Below are 17,760 nucleotides of genomic sequence, written 5' to 3'. Positions count from 1 at the left end.
CAGAAAGTAAGAAAGGAAGGGAGAAAGAGCCAAGCATGTTTGTGTGTGATCCATGGGTGGAGAGTGGTATCTGGGTATTATAACAATGCCTATATAGTTTGCTAATCCATACTGTCACATAGTAATTGCAGAAGGCAGTACACATTTATGGCTGTGGAGTGTCTACAACTACTTCTACAGTGTTTGAAAACTGTTGTCCTTGTAATGTAGACATTGGGACATATAGGTCCTCAATATAATAATGTAGCAAAACCTACACTGCAATGGATCCTGTCATTACACAATCACCCCAACACAAGATACTGATGGCAGACACACAACCACTTACCAGTACTGAGTTTCAAACCCCTACCTGGCTATGTATTGCTATAACAGTGTTACACAGTTATTGCATGTGCCATGAAGCTTACATGTTGAAGAGCTCTCCAAAGGTATCTTTGAAGGTGAGTGACATCAGCAACAGTGCTAAAGGAGGGGTAAGGGGAGTGTAGTAAGTGAGAATGTCCACAAATTCAGGTGTCAACAAACACACACACACACTCTCTCACACAAACACACACACATTATCACAGTTGGCAGGACCAGGATTAGAACTCCTACCTTGTTTGCTACACTACAGTATTACACAGTTCTTGCAAGCGCCACAGAGCTTATAGGGCTGAATGTGGCCAAAGGTTAATTTCAAGGGGACTGACAGCAGGCATGCTAAAGGAGGGCAATGAGTGTGAATGACCTCAAAATCATTCATCTCCACACACACTCACACACACATGCACACAGACATACACACACACACACACACACACACACACACACACACACACACACACACACACACACACACACACACTTGCCAGTACTGAGATCCATAGGTTCATTGTTTCACAGGTGTATAGTAGGTGAAATGGCCTGAAGGCTCTACAAGGCTAGGCCAATGGAAGATCTTGGCATCAGGCCACATGACAATAGTCCCCAGTGTGGCTCAGGGGTGTAGTCCCTGGAGTGGTCCCCAGGAGTGGGTACTGTATTCACCATCTACTCATCTTGGTTACTATTTTGAGTGGCCAGTGATGTGCATTGCTTCCCATGTATGTGATTTATATTCCCTAACATGGACAGTGTATGGGTTGTGCACATGTCCACATACATGTTCTTGGACATGTGGAAATGTACTTGAGGTCTCTGGGGCATATTGTGTGGACAGATTGTTATCTTCTGATGTAGCACTCCTGACCTCATTTGGTGAAATGTGGCTATGTAACTGAGGTCATGCTTGCACTTACATTGACAGCATGATACGGGTATTCAGTGGAGTTAGTGGTGTCTGTTCATACAGGACATTTGTATAAGGCATGGAATTCCTTTTGTGGTGTACATTTGTAGGCTCTACAGTTGTTGCAGGTGTCCAGTGGGGAACATGGCAAAAGGGCCACTGTACACATTTATTTGGCTACTGAGGGAATGGAACAGGGTGCCATGTCATTTTACTTGCTGGATAACACACAGTCAGGAGATGTAACACATCAAAGTACTTTCTGATGTCAGTAACACTGTTGTGGTGAGCAGGCTTGTAGTCCACTGCAATCACACCGTGGTTGCTATCTGTGAGGCAATATGCAGAGAACTACCAATATAGTGGTTGTTGCCTAGCCAAGTGTGTTTGTGTATGAGACGTGGGTGGAGAGTGTTCTCTGAGTGATAGAAGTGTTGCCTATATTGTTCACCAATCCATACTGTCACATGTAGGGCTATGGATTGTCTACACCAACCTCTCTGGTGTTTGACATCTGTTGGGCTTGTAAGGTGGACATTGTGACATATAGTAGGTCCTCAGCATAATAATTTAGCAAAATCCACCCCACAATGGCTCCTGTTATTACACAATCACAGCAACCCCCACACAGGATGAGGATACTGATGACAGACATACACACTTGCCAGTACTGAGATTCAATCCCCTACTTATCTATGTATTGTTACTACAGTGTACTGCATTTATCGCCCACATCATGGAGCTTATAGGATAGATGCTGTCCCAAGGTACTTTTAAGGTGAAGAACATCTTCAGCCCTTGTAAATACTGGCATTGGGTGATGTAGTGGGTGAGAGATCCCAAAAATAACTTTACCCTACACACATTTACATTTCCCAGGGGTGAGGTTCAAACCTCTATCTAACAATCTTTACAGTCCATTATGTTACGCATTTACCACATGCACCACTCATCTTACATGGTTTAGGGTTGGCAACAGGTACTTCTAAAGTGGATGATATCTGCAGGAGTTCTAAAGTCAGGCTCTGAGATATGTCCTCAGTGTAAGTAGGGCCAAAATCTTTGAGGTATAGACATACATATGCACACACACAACACGTGCCACAGATGAGATTCAAATGCATACCTATGTAGTTACTGCTCCTACATTGTTCTGCATTTATGGCACATGTCATGGAGCTTACATGTTGGAGAGCTGTGCCAAGGTATCTTTGAAGGTGAGTAACATCATCAGCTGTGCTAATGGAGGGGTAAGGGCAGAGTAGTAAGTGTCAATGTCCATAAGATCAGGTATTATCAAAGACACACACACACTCTCATACAAACACACACAGTTTCACAGTTGCCATGTCTGGGATTAGAACTCCTATCTAACTAGTATGCAACACTATAGTATTATGCAGTTATCACAAGCACCACAGAGCTTATACATTGAAGAGCTGTCCAAAGGTATCTTTAAAGGTGGCTAACATCAGCAGCAGTACTAAAGGAGGGGTAAGGGGAGAGTTGTAAGTGTTAATGTCCATAAAAGCAGGCATCATCAAAGACACACACATTATCTCACACAAACACACAGTTGTCATGTCTGGGATTAGAACTTCTACCTAACTAGGTATGCTACACTATAGTATTACACAGTTATCACAAGTGCCATGGAACTGATATGCTGGAGAGCTGTCCAAAGGTATATTTGAAGGTGACTAACATCAGCAGCAGTGCTAAAGGAGGGGTAAGGGGAGATTAGTATGTGTCAATGTCCATAAAATCAGATATTATTAAAGATACACACACTCTTTCACACAAACACACACACACTGTTTCACAGTTACCATACCTGGGATTAGACCTCCTACCTAACTAGTATGCTACACTATAATATTACACAGTTATCACAAGCGCCACAGAGCTTATATTTTGGAGAGGTGTCCAAAGGTATCTTTGATGGTGAATAACATCAGCAGCAGTGCTAAAGAAGGGGTAAGGGGAGAGTAGTAAGTGTCAATGTCCATAACATCAGCTATCATCCAATACACACAGACTGCCTCATACAAACACACACAGTTTCACAGTTGCTATGCCTGGGATTAGAACTCATACATAAACAGTATGCTACACTATAGCATTACACAGGTATCGCAAGTGCCACAGAGCTTACAAGGCTGGCAGTTATCCAAAGGATTATTTCAAAGTGACTGACATCAGCAGGCATGCTAATGCAGGGCAACGGGAGGTGTAGTGAGTGTGAATGGCCTCAAAATCATTCATCTCCACACACACAGTTTCACAGTTTCCATGTCTGGGATTAGAACTCCTACCTAATTAGCTTTCTACACTACATTATTACATGTATCGCATGCGCCACGCAGCTTATAGGGATGAAATTTAGACAGAGGTTATTTCAAGGTGACTGACATTAAAAGGAGTGCTAACATGGGCAATAGGAAGTGCAGTGTGTGTGAATGGGCCATTAACCATTCCTCTGGAAACACACACATGCACACAGTCACACACAACTTTACATTTGACAGGACTGGGTATACAAATGCTAGATGAATACTGATTTGTATAGGTTCATAGGTTCATAGCTAGGTACTAGGCTATCGGCCCAAAGGCATTTATAAGCCTAGCCAGAGTGTGTTGACTTTTGCCACCCCATTGATTAATTAACTGAGCCTCTGTCAAGCAGAGCCAATGAAGTGATCCCAGGGGTGGATTTTCTGTTACCCATGCACTCGTCAAGGTTTCTCTTGAAGAGTGTTAGTGAGGGGCTCTGCCTAATGTAGATAGGAATTTTGTTCCAAAGCATGGGGAGTCTCTGTGACAGGAATCTATCCTTCCAGCATGTTCTATTTATTGTTGTGGCAAGGTTTAACTCACTAGAGCACGTGGCTTGCAGTGACTTGGATTTCTTTAGGTGGAGCATGTCCATCAATTCTGAGTTAGACATGGCTTTGTAAGTCAGGCAGATATCACCTCTGAGTAGGCGATATGCCACTGAGTACAGCCAGAGTTTTTTAAGTCAGTCTGCATAGGACATATGTTTGAGGCCAGTAATCCTCTTAGTGAGGTACTTTTGTGGTCTTTCCAGCTGTTGGAAGTGTTTTTTGAGGTACATCCCAAATGGGGCATTGTACTCTATGATGGGTCTGATGAGTGACAAGTAGAGGGGCACTATAACCTCTTTATTTCTAGATGCAAACCCTTTAGTAATTAGATGGGCCACATAGAAGGATTTCCTAACTACTTTGGCAATATGATTGTCAAAGTAGAGATTACTATCTACCTGGGTCCCCAGATCTCTTATTACCTTTTCTGTATTAAGGGGGCTGCCACCTATGTGGTAATTTGTGGGTGTTTTGTTTTTCTCAAATGGCATGACTATTCTTTTTTTGGCATTTAGCTTGAGGCCATGACTTTGACACCAGGTGTCCGTCTCAGTAAGGTCTTTCTGGAGGATGTCTGTGTCAGCTGGAGAGTCAATTATGGCTCCCAGTTTGCAGTCATCGGCGAACTTGGTTAGCCATAGTCTTCCAGTATTTTCCTGTACTTCTGAGAAGTATATGCTGAACAGTAGGGGTCCCAGGACACCACTTGTGACTGGTTTAGAGTTCAATCTGGAGCCTGCTATTCTTACCACGTGAGTTCTGTCTGTAAGCCAGTTGGCAACCCATCTTGTGACATAGGGGTTTATGTTCAGACTGGTGTGTTTTTCTATAATACCTGAGTGAGGAATGGTGTTGAACACCTTGGTGAGGTCAAGGTAGGCTGTGGAACCACCTTTCCCTCATCTATGACCTTGGTGACTGTCTCAAAGAAGTCAACCAGGTTTAGTAGGCATGATCTGCCCTTAACAAAATTGAACTGGGTCGGGTCAAGTGTTTGGAGTTTCCCAATGTCTTTGTTAATGAGTTCTATGATGATGTGCTCCATAGCCTTGCAGACCAGGCTAGTCAGGCTTATGAGGCAATAGTTACCAGGGTCAGTTGTGGCCCCTCCTTTGTGGAGTGTAATAACCATTGATGGGCACCATTCTATGGGCATGTAGCCTGTGGAGATGCTGAGGTTGGACAGTGTGTTTAGATGGGGGGGGGCTAGTTTGTTCTGTAGTTCGTGCAAGACACATCCTGGGACACCATCTGGCCCCACTGACACTGTGTTTTTGGCTTTTAAAAGGGCTGTTTTCAACTGTGCATCTGTGATTTCTGGGACACTACACTTCTCCGGTATTGTTGTAGGCCCTTTTGGAGGTGAGAGGGGGTGAAGTTTGCACTGAATCTATCTGCCAGGATGTTTCCAATATCAGTAGGTTCAGCATATTTGTGCTATTTTGCACTAGCTAAGAGCATATCTGTGAGTTGCCACTTAGATTCTTGACATAGCTAAAGAAGGCTTTGTGGTTATCTTTTAAATCCTTGGCTATTTTTCTTTCAAAGTTAGCCTTGGATGATTTTATGAGGGACATTAGTTTCTTACTGATACTGATCAGGGATGTCTTTCCTTCTTGGGATTTGCTTTTTTTCTGAACTAGTTTCCTCCTTTTATTGTATAACCTGTTTATGGCAGGGGTCCACCAGTCTGGTTTCCTTCTCTTAGTGGAGTGAGTCTTGGTTTTGCTAGGGAAGGCATGATCCATGCATCCTTTTGGGTGCTCATAGAGTGCATTTGTAAAGGATTCTGCATCTTGGGCAGTGTTATCCTTTAGCATAGGGGCTATGAAACTTACCACCTCTGACTTAAGTAAGGTGAAGTCTGCTTTAGAAAAGTTTTTCACTGTGGTTTCCTTGGTTGGGGGTGGTGGGGTGTGGACATCCAGAGTGATTAGTTTATGTTCTGATCTAACCAGTGACAGGTTGACCTCTGGTGTGGAACACCTGTTGCCCCATTTTGTTGATGACCAGGTCCAATATGTTTTCACCTCTGGTAGGGGAGTTTACCAGCTAATCCAGGGCATTTGAGTTGATAAATTCCAGGAAGCGCTGAGCCTGGGAGTTTGTACTCAAGTAGTTTTCCCAGTTAATGGTAGGGTAATTGAAATCACCCAATATCAGGGTGTTCGGTAGGACCTTCATGTTTTCCAGTGTCTCCAGAAAGGCAGAGTGGTGGTCCTGGGTCATGCAGGGTGATCTGTTGCAGGCCACAATTTGCACTGCAGATTTGCCCGATGTTTGTTGCACATGGATGATCTCAGAGGTATCATGCTGCACCACTAACCTGGAGGTGTAGGTATCCTTGATGAATATGGATGCACCCCCTCCTTTTGTGTTTCGGTCCATGTTCTGTGGCCGAAATGAGGGTATGAGTTGTAGCCCAGTAGTGCTGGAGTGCTTGAAGCCTTGAACCATGTTTCAGTTACTGCACAGATGTCGACGTTCTCCATACTGAGGAGTGCCTCGAGCTCATGCATTTGAGATTTAAACTCCTGGTGTTGAGTAACATAACCCTCATTTTTTTATTTGTGCTGTTTATGGAGGTGGGTTTGACTTTTGAGCCTTGCCTAAAAAAGGTACTATGGGGGCAGCAAGAGCCTTGGCCAGTATTCCAAAGCCTAGGGGTGACCGGTGCAAGCCATCTCTTGCAAAGCAAAGCGGCTTGTCAAGCATGTCATCTCAGGCTGACAGACACTGGATCCCCTTTGAATGACACCAGAAGCTTAGCCAATTGTTGAAATTGATCATTTTTTATTTATGCTGAAGTATCATTCTTGGCAAGGGCAGGATGTTACTCAGGGTCAGGGTCATACCCGCCCGGGCTACATGATCAGAGAGCTCTTCCATGTCTCTTTTCATGAGTCCAGGGAGGTACATCTCAGGTCATTCACACCAACATGAACAATGACAGCGTCATATTTGTACTTGTTCTGGAGTAACCTGAATGCTTGTGTTATGGGGCAGATTCTGGCTCCCGACAGGCAGCTAACAGTAACCTTCTCCTTGTCCATCCTAGTGAGTGTGACATCAGTGCGCATGACTATAGAGTCAACTATTACTAGTGTGTTAGGTATGTTATTTTGCCTTAAGGGCTGTGATTGTGCGGCACATTGATTTTGTGTTTTATGTGTTGTCTGGCTTGTGACAGGAGGTGCAGGTTTTTTGGGTGTCTGCTTTGGAGCTCTTGGATGCTTTTGCAGGTTTTTATTTAGAGCTTCTGAGTATGATTTAGTGTATTTATGTGTATTTTTTGCCAGTGCAGGTTTAGTAGGGCTATGTGAGGCTGGAGGTGTGGTGCAAGTGTTAACCTTCTCCTCATGACTGTCTGTTCCAGTCTTGGGTGGAGAGACCTTAGCCTCCAGTTTGGCTGTATAATTGCATCTCTCACGTATGTTAGTGTTTTGTGGTAGGAGGAAAGGAGAGTATTATAATGTTACACAGTTATCACAAGCACCACAGACACTATAGGGCTGAGGGCTACCAAAAGGAATGTCTGAAGTGATTGACATCAGCACATCATGTGATATCGGCCAATTGGATGTGTTGTGGGTTGGACAGGCCTCATGATGGAAATCTCTCTGTCACTGTCTGTCTGTCTCTCTCTCTTCCCCACATCTGTGTGTGTGTGTGTGTGTGTGTGTGTGTGTGTGTGTGTGTGTGTGTGTGTGTGTGTGTGTGTATGTTTGACATATTGTAGTGTGTTGGCCTTGGATATGTGTGAGTACTCCTACCCAATCTCTGTGCAAAGCATGAATGGTGTACAATGTGGTGTGTTGTACGCAAACATCTGTGACTGACAGATATGTATAGTCCACTGTGTTGTCAGACATGGGCTTCATTTCTCTAAGTGTAGGAGCATGCCCAGTATGACCTTATGTACTGAGTATGTGAATCCATTCCAGGTAGGTTGTACTCCAGTCCAGGGTTTGGTGTTCTTCACCTACAGCTATCAACCAGTTTCTGCAGGATATCTGTAGATAGGTTGACAATATGGAATCACAATGGGTGACAGATAGTGGGATACTGTAACTATTGTGTCTGTGCTGCTTATGTTACATGGTTGGCGTTAGCAGAGATATTCAGACATATGTACTGTTTGACACTGTGATGTATTATGTCATCAACTACTGACAGACATACTTATTTGCTCACAGTTATTTCCTGGGAAAAAGAAGATGACTGAAGCTGTGTCCAGTACTGTGGCCTGCAGCCTACATATTCTTGTACACTCATGCCATTTTGAAGGGGTAGCTGCAGACACTTTCTGATGGGTCTGTGTAAATGGTCCAGCACCTTGGTACAATGGTGGCTGAGGATCCCCTTCTTGTACATATATCGACGTAACAGAATGGCCATATCCTGCTGTGGCCATACCTCTCAGCTGTACAGATTCACCCAAGTTACCCAGAGGCGGCGCTCATATATCTGGTCAGTTCCCCTTCACAGAGTGGTTTACAAGCAGGTTTGTAGGCACCCATTACTGGGTTTGCAGGCAGGGGTAGTATCGGCACATATCAGAGTTTCAGACTTCACACACTCCATGATGTCCATGCTTCTACACCCCCCTCTCTGTTATTCGATCCTCTTCCTAACATTATGCGAGCAATATCTGAGAAGTATCTCTATAGTCGTCCCTTCATCCCAGGGGTATTTAGGGGTTGGTCCACAGTTCATGCAGTAGGACATGGTGGGCATGCTACTGGGATTTTGTCAACATGGCCTTGCATTTGTGTTCTGTTGACTGTTATGTTGTTAGTTGGGACCCCATGAGATAACATATATTGGCACTACAGCTGAGGTACTGGCCTTTGACAAAGGACTGTAGGCCATTTGGTAGTGATGCAGGCCATCTGTAGCAGGCCAATGCACTCTGTCACTCCTACATTCCCAGGCTGCGAGCCACTGGATTCCCCTGGGGTGACGGTAAATCTGTGAGGTGTTAATGGCAATAGTTCCTGTCCATATTAATTCATTGGTCTGGATGCTGGCAGAGTGCTGCTTACAGCTAGAGACACACTTGCATGGGCCACCTCTTCAGCATGCTGCATTCTGTGGGTATTCCCATACAGAAGTGGGGCATTCCCAACAGCAAGGATATGACCTGTGATAAACCTATGGCTGATGAGGTGAGCTGAGTGCATGTGTGATATGGAAGTTTCTTGCCGCTGACTCACAGATATACATGGGATATTCCCCTTATGCTGCCTTGTACAGGGACATAGGCAGTCTATCATTACTTCATAACTGTGCCTTTTGTGGTCTGCCACTGACTGGCCAGACTACATCAGTATTCCATACTACACAGACAACTAATATGCTGCTAACCTGTATATACAATTCCAAAGGTGTGTGCAGTTGACAGTTACATTTTATGTACTCTGTCTAGGGTACTTCTTTCTGTGTACTGTGTGTATGTCTGGGCCCACATTCATGACATGTCCATCTTTCAAACGGTGACAGATATTGACATCTGAACAGTGAGTATGGATGACTGCCAACATGGATATTGCTGAGAAGCATTGTGGTTGGCACTGCAGTTGTTGTAACATGGCCCTGTCATCAACAGTACCGGCCATAGGCCACTGAGACACAACCCTCCATGCCTACATGTTGACCACTTCCAGTCAATATTGAACACACAACAACCTAACACACGGACCCCTACATATTGTACACATGCAGCAATCTATCCTGTAGATTGGGCCAGTTCAGGTAATCTGTGCTCCACTGTTATTAAACCCACAAGTACATGTTACTGCATTTCTACATAGGATTGTGGGAGAGGACACACCTGATGACTTTAAACATTTGGTATGACTGTACTGGTATTTCAGGTACTGTGTTGGCTTTCATTTCATTTTGTATTCTGACCTATAATGCAGACTGGAGTCATATCAGTAGTGTACAGTTCTTAGGTTTTATTGGCCTACATTTCAGTTTCAGACTTCTTACCCTTCAGAAATAACATACAACTGCCAGACCTGTTGTAGCCTGTTTGTGTAGGTCTGGAGGGGGCTGTTAACCACTGCCATGAATTGGAGGCCTTAGCCCAGCCTTTCTTTATGGTCATCTATACCTGTCCTGCTGGCTGAGGCTGGTGGTGAGTATGTGTGCCTCACTGACATGCATGTGTGTGTCCTATGGACACATATTTGGGCCACCATATGCACTGCAGTGGGATTTGTCACCTTGTCTAGTACTGCCTACTTTTTTGACCCCTGTATTTGTTAAGGATTTCATGCTGCCCATACAGGTGTCCCATATCTGCTGCCATCCCATTCAGTCACCTGATTCCCTAGCATGCTCACGTCCATACCATAGATACAAGTAGCAGAACATACTACTCCATTCAGCAATTGATAGGAAGAGTGACTTACCTTGTGGCTGTGCCAGTATTGAGGACGGTGCTGGAGGGCTGACTATGTCGGATGCACATAGTAGAGTCTCTATACATGGTAAAGCACAGGTAGTGTCATGTTTGGCATCCCTTTTACTGTAAGAGCGAGTCAGTGAGAGGTGTCATTCCCTGGGTCCCTACCATGTCAGTGTGTGTGCTATACGTTGGCTCTTTGCCAAAGCCTGAGCATACTTGGCATGCCTTGTTCTGCCTACATGGGCAGGCTCAGGTTGTTGCTCCTCCGAGTCCCTCTGTGCCTGTGATGGCCTTGGCAATGGTGGGGAGCTTTGTGGCCTTGCCCCGTGCTGTTCCTGCTGCAGCTGTTTCCACAGGATCATATTGTGTAGCATGGTACATGCTATGAACATTTGTGTACATGTAGCTGGAGAGTACTGCAAGTCTCCACCAGATATGTCCGGGCAGCAGAACCATGACTTGAGCATCCCAAACACACGCTCTATTATGAATCTGGTTTGTGCGTGTGCCTCATTATGGAGTTTTTGTTTGGTTGTGTGTGCATTTCTGATGGGTGTCATCAGCCATGGCTCCACTGTGTAACTAGCATCCCCCACTAGGTGGCCATATGGGATGTCCCCACTGGCAAATAACTGGTACAGCTGTGTCATATGCTAGATGTGGGAGTCATGATAGCTTCCAGGGCTGCCAACATACACATTCAAGATAATACACTGGGCATCGCACACAACCTGCCAGTTGATGGAGGGGAAAGTCCTTGCAGTTTATGTAGACCCTATCCCACTCATCAGGTGGTGCTTTTATGTTTATGTGCATGCAGTCTATAGCACCCACTACCTCAGGGTATTCTGCTATTTGGTGGAAGAGATGCATATTGCTTGTCAATGCCGCATGGGTGTTGAGGAAATATATTTGCTCACTGGCATGTGCTGACATGGCATCCAGAAACTGGTGGAGTACCCTGGATGCTGATTCCTGTGAGATCCTGATGATATCCCCATTTGCCCTTTGGAAGGTACCTGTGGCTAATATTCTTAAGCCTACACATACCTTGGTATCCCCTGGGATGGGTTCCACTCTGTTGGTTCTGTGTGTGAGGCGTGGCCAGCACAGCTCAACAATTTGCTGTAGAATGTCCCTGTCCACCCTATAGTGCTCCACTATCTCCAGCTCATGTAGCCCTTGGAAGGTTACCCTTGGTCTGTACACTCTTCTCCTTCTCCTCACTGTGGGTTGGTCATCAGCATTCACATCTTCACCATCCTCAGCCTCTTGCACATATTGATGTATGAGAGCAACAGCAGCCCCTAACATTTTGTTAGTTTTGTCAGGTAAAATTTCCCTGTCTGTGTACACCGATGGTGTAGAGTGTGTGGGAAAAAACAGACTGGAAGATGTTTGCATAATTTATAGTAGTGTGCTAGACTGTTTCATGTGTAATTGGCTGATTCTTACACGTTTCACCTGCCAGCTATGCTAGTTCTCCTTGATTGCCTTCCTACTGCTGTTTTCCCTTCCCATTGCCTTCCTGTTTAAGCCCCAAGGTATGGTGCTCATACCCAGTGCTCAGATGTGGACAGAGCTGCTATTTCCTGTTTTTTTTTTTTTTTTTTTTTTAAACCCGGTGTGTGGAGAGTACACTCATTTAGACAATGTACACACTGCTAGGCAGCCTCAGACACACACCCTTCTTTAGCTGTGCTTAGCTAAGGGCAAACATGGGCCACAGAGCTCCAGTAAGCTTACAGCATGCATGACACCCCCCCTTATGAGGTTATCTACCTCTTATACTTATACAATGGTGTTGCTGCACCTACATGGTTAGGTGCAAGCTAATACTGAGAGGAAATCTGTTATTCAGTATCAATCCCCACATTTGCATTAAAAAGAATGCTAATTCGTAGTTACCACACTCACACTCAGCCTTCCCCTTAGCAACCATTATTCCCTGGTATTGTTGTCTTATGCATGCTATTAACTATTATGGCAAAATGCTGACTTGGGTTTAAGAGCTTATTTCCAACTTTTTTCTTATTTTCGGGCCGATCTCGTTTGCGCACCACTGCCCTACGCTTAAACAGCTGAAATCGGTCAAAAAAATAAATAAAAGTTATTTTTTTATAATTTTGCAACTATTTCTCATGCCAATGGCCATATATTTGGCCATTGGCATGTCTACTACATTGAATACCTGCTTTCTTTGGAGCTGTCATGCCTCCGTTTTGTAATTTGCAGAAATGTATTTGGTTAGTAACCAAATACATTTCTGCAGGTTACACTATTCCTGCACAGACACTTGCATGCTTCCTGGATTGCTAATTCATCTCATTTGCATGGTTTTCACCAGCAAATGAGGTAATTAGCATAGGGCAATGGTGTCCATGCAGGAATACTGTAGGAGCGCTTGTGCACGTCCCGGGAGCTCGTTCCTGGCTCACTCGTCGGCCATATTGCATGCAGCAGCTCTTGCACTATTCCTGCACTCTATGCAGAGCTTGCTGAATCCAGGGTTACTGTCTGCTCTGAAAAAGACTAATACAAAACTGACAGGGTTCAATTTATTTCAGGGGATAGAATAGAGTTATCTAATGAAAATGTTAGAGAATGAATAGCTGTTTGACCACAGCAGCAAAGCTGACTCAAACAGAACTGTGAAAGGAGTAGAATAAGAAAATGATACAGTGAAACATATAATTTAAGATGGTACTGGGGTAGGTCTTTGGTAAAAAGGATACCATCCCCTGAGTAGAAAAGATAGGTACATGAAGATAGAAAACACATATTATTGGCCTTTGAAAAAATAGAATGGGATCTCTGAAAGAAGTAAGAATCTGATGATATGGTAGTTGACTAGATTAAGATAAAATGCAATGAACTTTAGAACCAGTTATAACTATAGGATTTTGAGCCTGGTCCTGTAACACTGACATGCAAATGCCCACATCCAGCATGACTAAGGACATCATGGAGATAGATGGGAAAGTGATTTTTGATGATTAATGCAAACGTCATTTAAGGAGGAAATGCAAATAACTACTATGAGATCAGCTAATGGTTATAAAAAGGCTGTAGTTTTTAATGTCATATGCAGAAAGTTGGAGGTTGATATATTGCATTGTACTGTATGATTCTGCCAGACCGCAATACTGAAAACATGTTAGTCATGAAGTTTTAACAAGAAGGCAAACCATTTCAAAAAAAAAAAATCTATCTTTTTTTTTGTCAAACACAGGAAAAATTATGGTGAAATTACTCCTGAGTGCTTTACTGGTTGAACTTTATATGAGTTAGGCTATTATAAAATATAAAATGTCTCAGCATGTTGTATCAAAATGGCACATTAACTAACTCATGTGATTTATTTGGGTCTATATTACGTGACCAAATGCTTAGGTTAAATAGCGACCACATAATATCGAACCCCACAACAGCAAATGCCACCGGGAAACAGAACTGTCAGTCACCAAAAAAAAAAGAAACTTTACAGCCACGACATAGGGGTTGTGTCCCCCTTACCACCCAACTAAATATACCAACTCCGAGATTGTTCTACAGTGGAGAAAATGGCAAAACACAGTGAACAGCCAAGGGAAATCTTTCCCTGCCTTAATTTGGCCATTCGCTGTTTTTTGCCTTCAATATTATGTGGTTGATGTTTAGGTGTTTGCTCACCTAAGGATTTGACCATGTAATATAGACCTGATTTATTCTTCTATATCAATTTTATCCTGGCCATGACAATAATGTATGTATGTCTACATTGATGCAGTTTATGCTGAGGCTTACATTACGTTTGGATTTAGTGTTTCACAGGTTGCTGATTAAAAATTTGAAAAATAGATATTTCTGAATAAATTATTGAATCAGACACTTTGTGGTTAACTAAGAATTGTGCTCAGAGTGCAACAGTAAGAGATCAGGGAGTTCTTCATAGGTCAATACTTAGTCCTTATTTATTCAGTATTTATATAGCATATTGTTTACCATACAGCTGTTTTCCATGCATCTTGTGCAGATGACATACAGACATTGCATTTCCCACTTAGTTGTTGAAAGTACTTCTGTCATAGTAAATCAAAACCAAGAAAATCGAAAGGCATTACTGCTCAATTCTAGCAGTCTAAACAAAAACCTCCACTCCCTAGAAGCTCTCTTTACCCCAGAGAGTGTTGAAGTCTCTGCAGTCACTGCAATATGGTTTAAAGCTGCAGAAAACATACCAACGGTGCTAGGTTATAATGCCTTCCACACATTTAGGCCAGCTACTTTACAGCCAGGGATAAAAGGTGGAGGTGTATTTGTTTACATCAAAGGTAAATATACTTCAAGGCTGATCAAACAGGATAATGCACATGAGCTGCTCCATGTTTAAACCACCATATGCAAAATCCAATTCCATATCCTTGCAAGCTATAGGTCCCCCTCTATGACCCAGGAAATCCATACCATATATTTAAAGTTATTAGAAACACTAACCATCCAACCCAATACCATTTTCATGGGTGATTTTAATTCATCATCATCCCCCACTATTAACTGGGAATCCTATACAACACCAGACATACATGCACAGAGATTCTTGGATTTTGTAAACACAAACTCCCTGGATCAGACAGTCAATACACCAACCAGGGGTGCAACCATACTGGATCTGGTCCTCGCTAATATAGGAGAGTGCTGTACACTTCCTACTGTAATGCTTTCCTTGGTAAGGTCAAACCATAAAATGATCTCCTTTGAAGTAAAAATAAAACCTGGACCCCCAGCTAAACCTAGAATATTCAGGAACTATTCTAAGGCTAACCTCCTGTTATTAAGTGAGAACCAGGAAAAATTGCAAGCCCCCATAAACCCTGTGAACACTGCTGCCTATGCAGAACTGTTCATGGAAACCCTGCATGTTAATAGCTGCATAGAGGCGGCTGTACCCACCAGGAAGAAGTACAGAACTAACTCAAAAAACAAGCCACCCTGATGAAATCACAAAATCAATAGGCTGTGTAACAGGAGGAAGAGAATCATGGCAAAAATTAGGAGGTGCAGCATCCAGCAGGATAAAAGCACTCTCATCAAGCTAAACAAACAACTCAGAGGACAAATAAAGTCTATCAAAGCCAAAATTGAGGTAAGTTTGGCCTCCCATGCCAAGGAAAACCAGAAAACATTCTTTAGCTATGTCCGCAACCTCAAAGGCAATATACAATTGTTTGCAGAGCTCATTGTAAATGGAGCCACCCATACTGAGCCAAAATACATAAACCTCCTGGCTAATAAATTCAGTTCCAACTTTACCCCTCTCTGCCCCTCAACATTCCCTCTGGAAATACCACCAAATATAACTCTCCCTACTATCACTATGGAACAGGTCCTTAATGCTCTCTTTAAGACCAAGAAGACTGCATCAATTGGCCCAGACAGTATCCCAGGATGCCTTCTAAATAGGATGAAACATGACCTATCAAGCCTCTGGAATTATTATGTAACAATAGCCTCTGAACAGGTTTTGTGCCTCATGAATGGAGAAAGGCAACAGTCATCCCTCTGCACAAAGGTGGGCCATCAACAGACCCTGGAAACTACAGACCCATAAGTCTCACTAGTCTTATATGTAAAGCTATGGAAAGAATTATCATGGAGATTTTCAACAGAGATATAGTAAACCTTCAGACACTGGACCTAAACCAGTTTGGTTTGTCAAGGGCAGATCATGCCTACTCAACCTGGTGGACTTCCTTGGAAAGGTCACCAAAGCAATGGATGAGGGCAAAATTGTTTGTACTGCCTACCTTGACTTGGCCAAGGCATTTGAGACAATACCCCACTTGGGCATTGTTGACAAAGTCAAGAGGTTAGGTTCAAACCTGTATGTCACCCGGTGGATAGCCAACTGGCTTACAGACAGGACCCAGGAAATTAGAATTTAGGAATCTAGCTCTACAAAGAGGCCTGTCACAAGTGGAGTCCCTCAGGTATCAGTCATTCCACCGCTCATTTTTGGCATTTACTTCTCAGAATTCAAGGCCAATATCACTGGCCTTTAGCTGACTAAATTTGCAGATGACTGCAAATTAGGAGCTGTCATTGAATTTCACACTGACACAAATGTTCTCCAGGAGGGGCTGACACAGACAAACAACTGGTGTTAGAGCCATGAACTAAAACTAAATACCAAGAAATGCATAATAGTATCCTTTGGGAAGGCATCCATCCCTGATGACTATCATATTGACAACACACCCCTTACAGTTGACCCAGTAGTCAGGGACTTAGGGGCACACATATATAGTAATCTAGACTTTGATCATCATGTGTCTACAGTGGTGAGGAAATCACTCTATATTGCACAACTTATAAACAAAGGTATGGCATCCAAGTACAAAGAAATAGGTTCATGGGTTCATAGGTTGGTACAAGGCTATTGGCCCTAGGGCCTATACAACCCTAACCATAACAATTCCCTGGCTATTTCTTCCCACACTATTTACTTCCCTGGACCCCTGTCTAGCAGGGCGACTGATGTGATCCCCAGTGTGAATTTCCTTTCTCCTACTGTATTCAGCATTCATCAGACCTATCATTGAGTACAATGCCCCCTTTGGTATGTACCTAACCAGGCATATCCAACAATTGGAATGCTCACAGAGGTTCCTCACTAAAAAATACAGGGTGTAAGTAAACTGTCTTAAGCAGACCACCTCAAGGCTCTATTCATGTATTCTATCTCCTACAGACTTTTGCGAGGAGATCTATGCCTGGCATACAGGGCATTGTCAGACCCCACTATGATGGATCTCCTGCATATCCACAAAACAAATAGCACCTGAATTACCCGTTCTAAAGACCTAAATCTTGCATGTGATATAAATAGGTCCTGCTGGAAAGATAGGTATGTATCCCAGAGACTACCACATCTATGGAACAGGCTTCCCATCCATGTGAAGCAGAGTTCCTTCCTAACCCAATTCAACTGCAACTTGGACAATTGGATAGGAAACCGGAAATTCATCCCTGATTTGGCACCTATGTCTCTAATGGACACAGGTAATCTGCAAATGGTTCATCTCCCAAACACCTGCTTACATTTATCAAGGGTATCAGAACATGTCAGAGATTTGGGGTGCATGGCTAGACTGAAAAGACCTTATAGTTGTTAGCCTAGCAAACACCTATGAGATACTCCTTGATGT

At 43.4% G+C, this 17,760-nt stretch overlaps 1 protein-coding gene across 2 annotated transcripts in view; it reads right to left on the bottom strand.

Moving 5' to 3' along the window:
- TAGLN3 (transgelin 3) overlaps nucleotides 1–17,760 on the bottom strand; it is a 389,325-nt gene that overhangs the window by 48,083 nt on the left and 323,482 nt on the right. The window lies entirely within an intron of this gene.

This window comes from Protopterus annectens, chromosome 5.part0 (genome assembly GCF_019279795.1).
Source record: "Protopterus annectens isolate FY-2018-M chromosome 5.part0, PAN1.0, whole genome shotgun sequence".
Lineage (NCBI taxonomy): Eukaryota > Metazoa > Chordata > Ceratodontiformes > Protopteridae > Protopterus > Protopterus annectens.
This window is presented reverse-complemented; position numbering and strand designations above follow the sequence as displayed.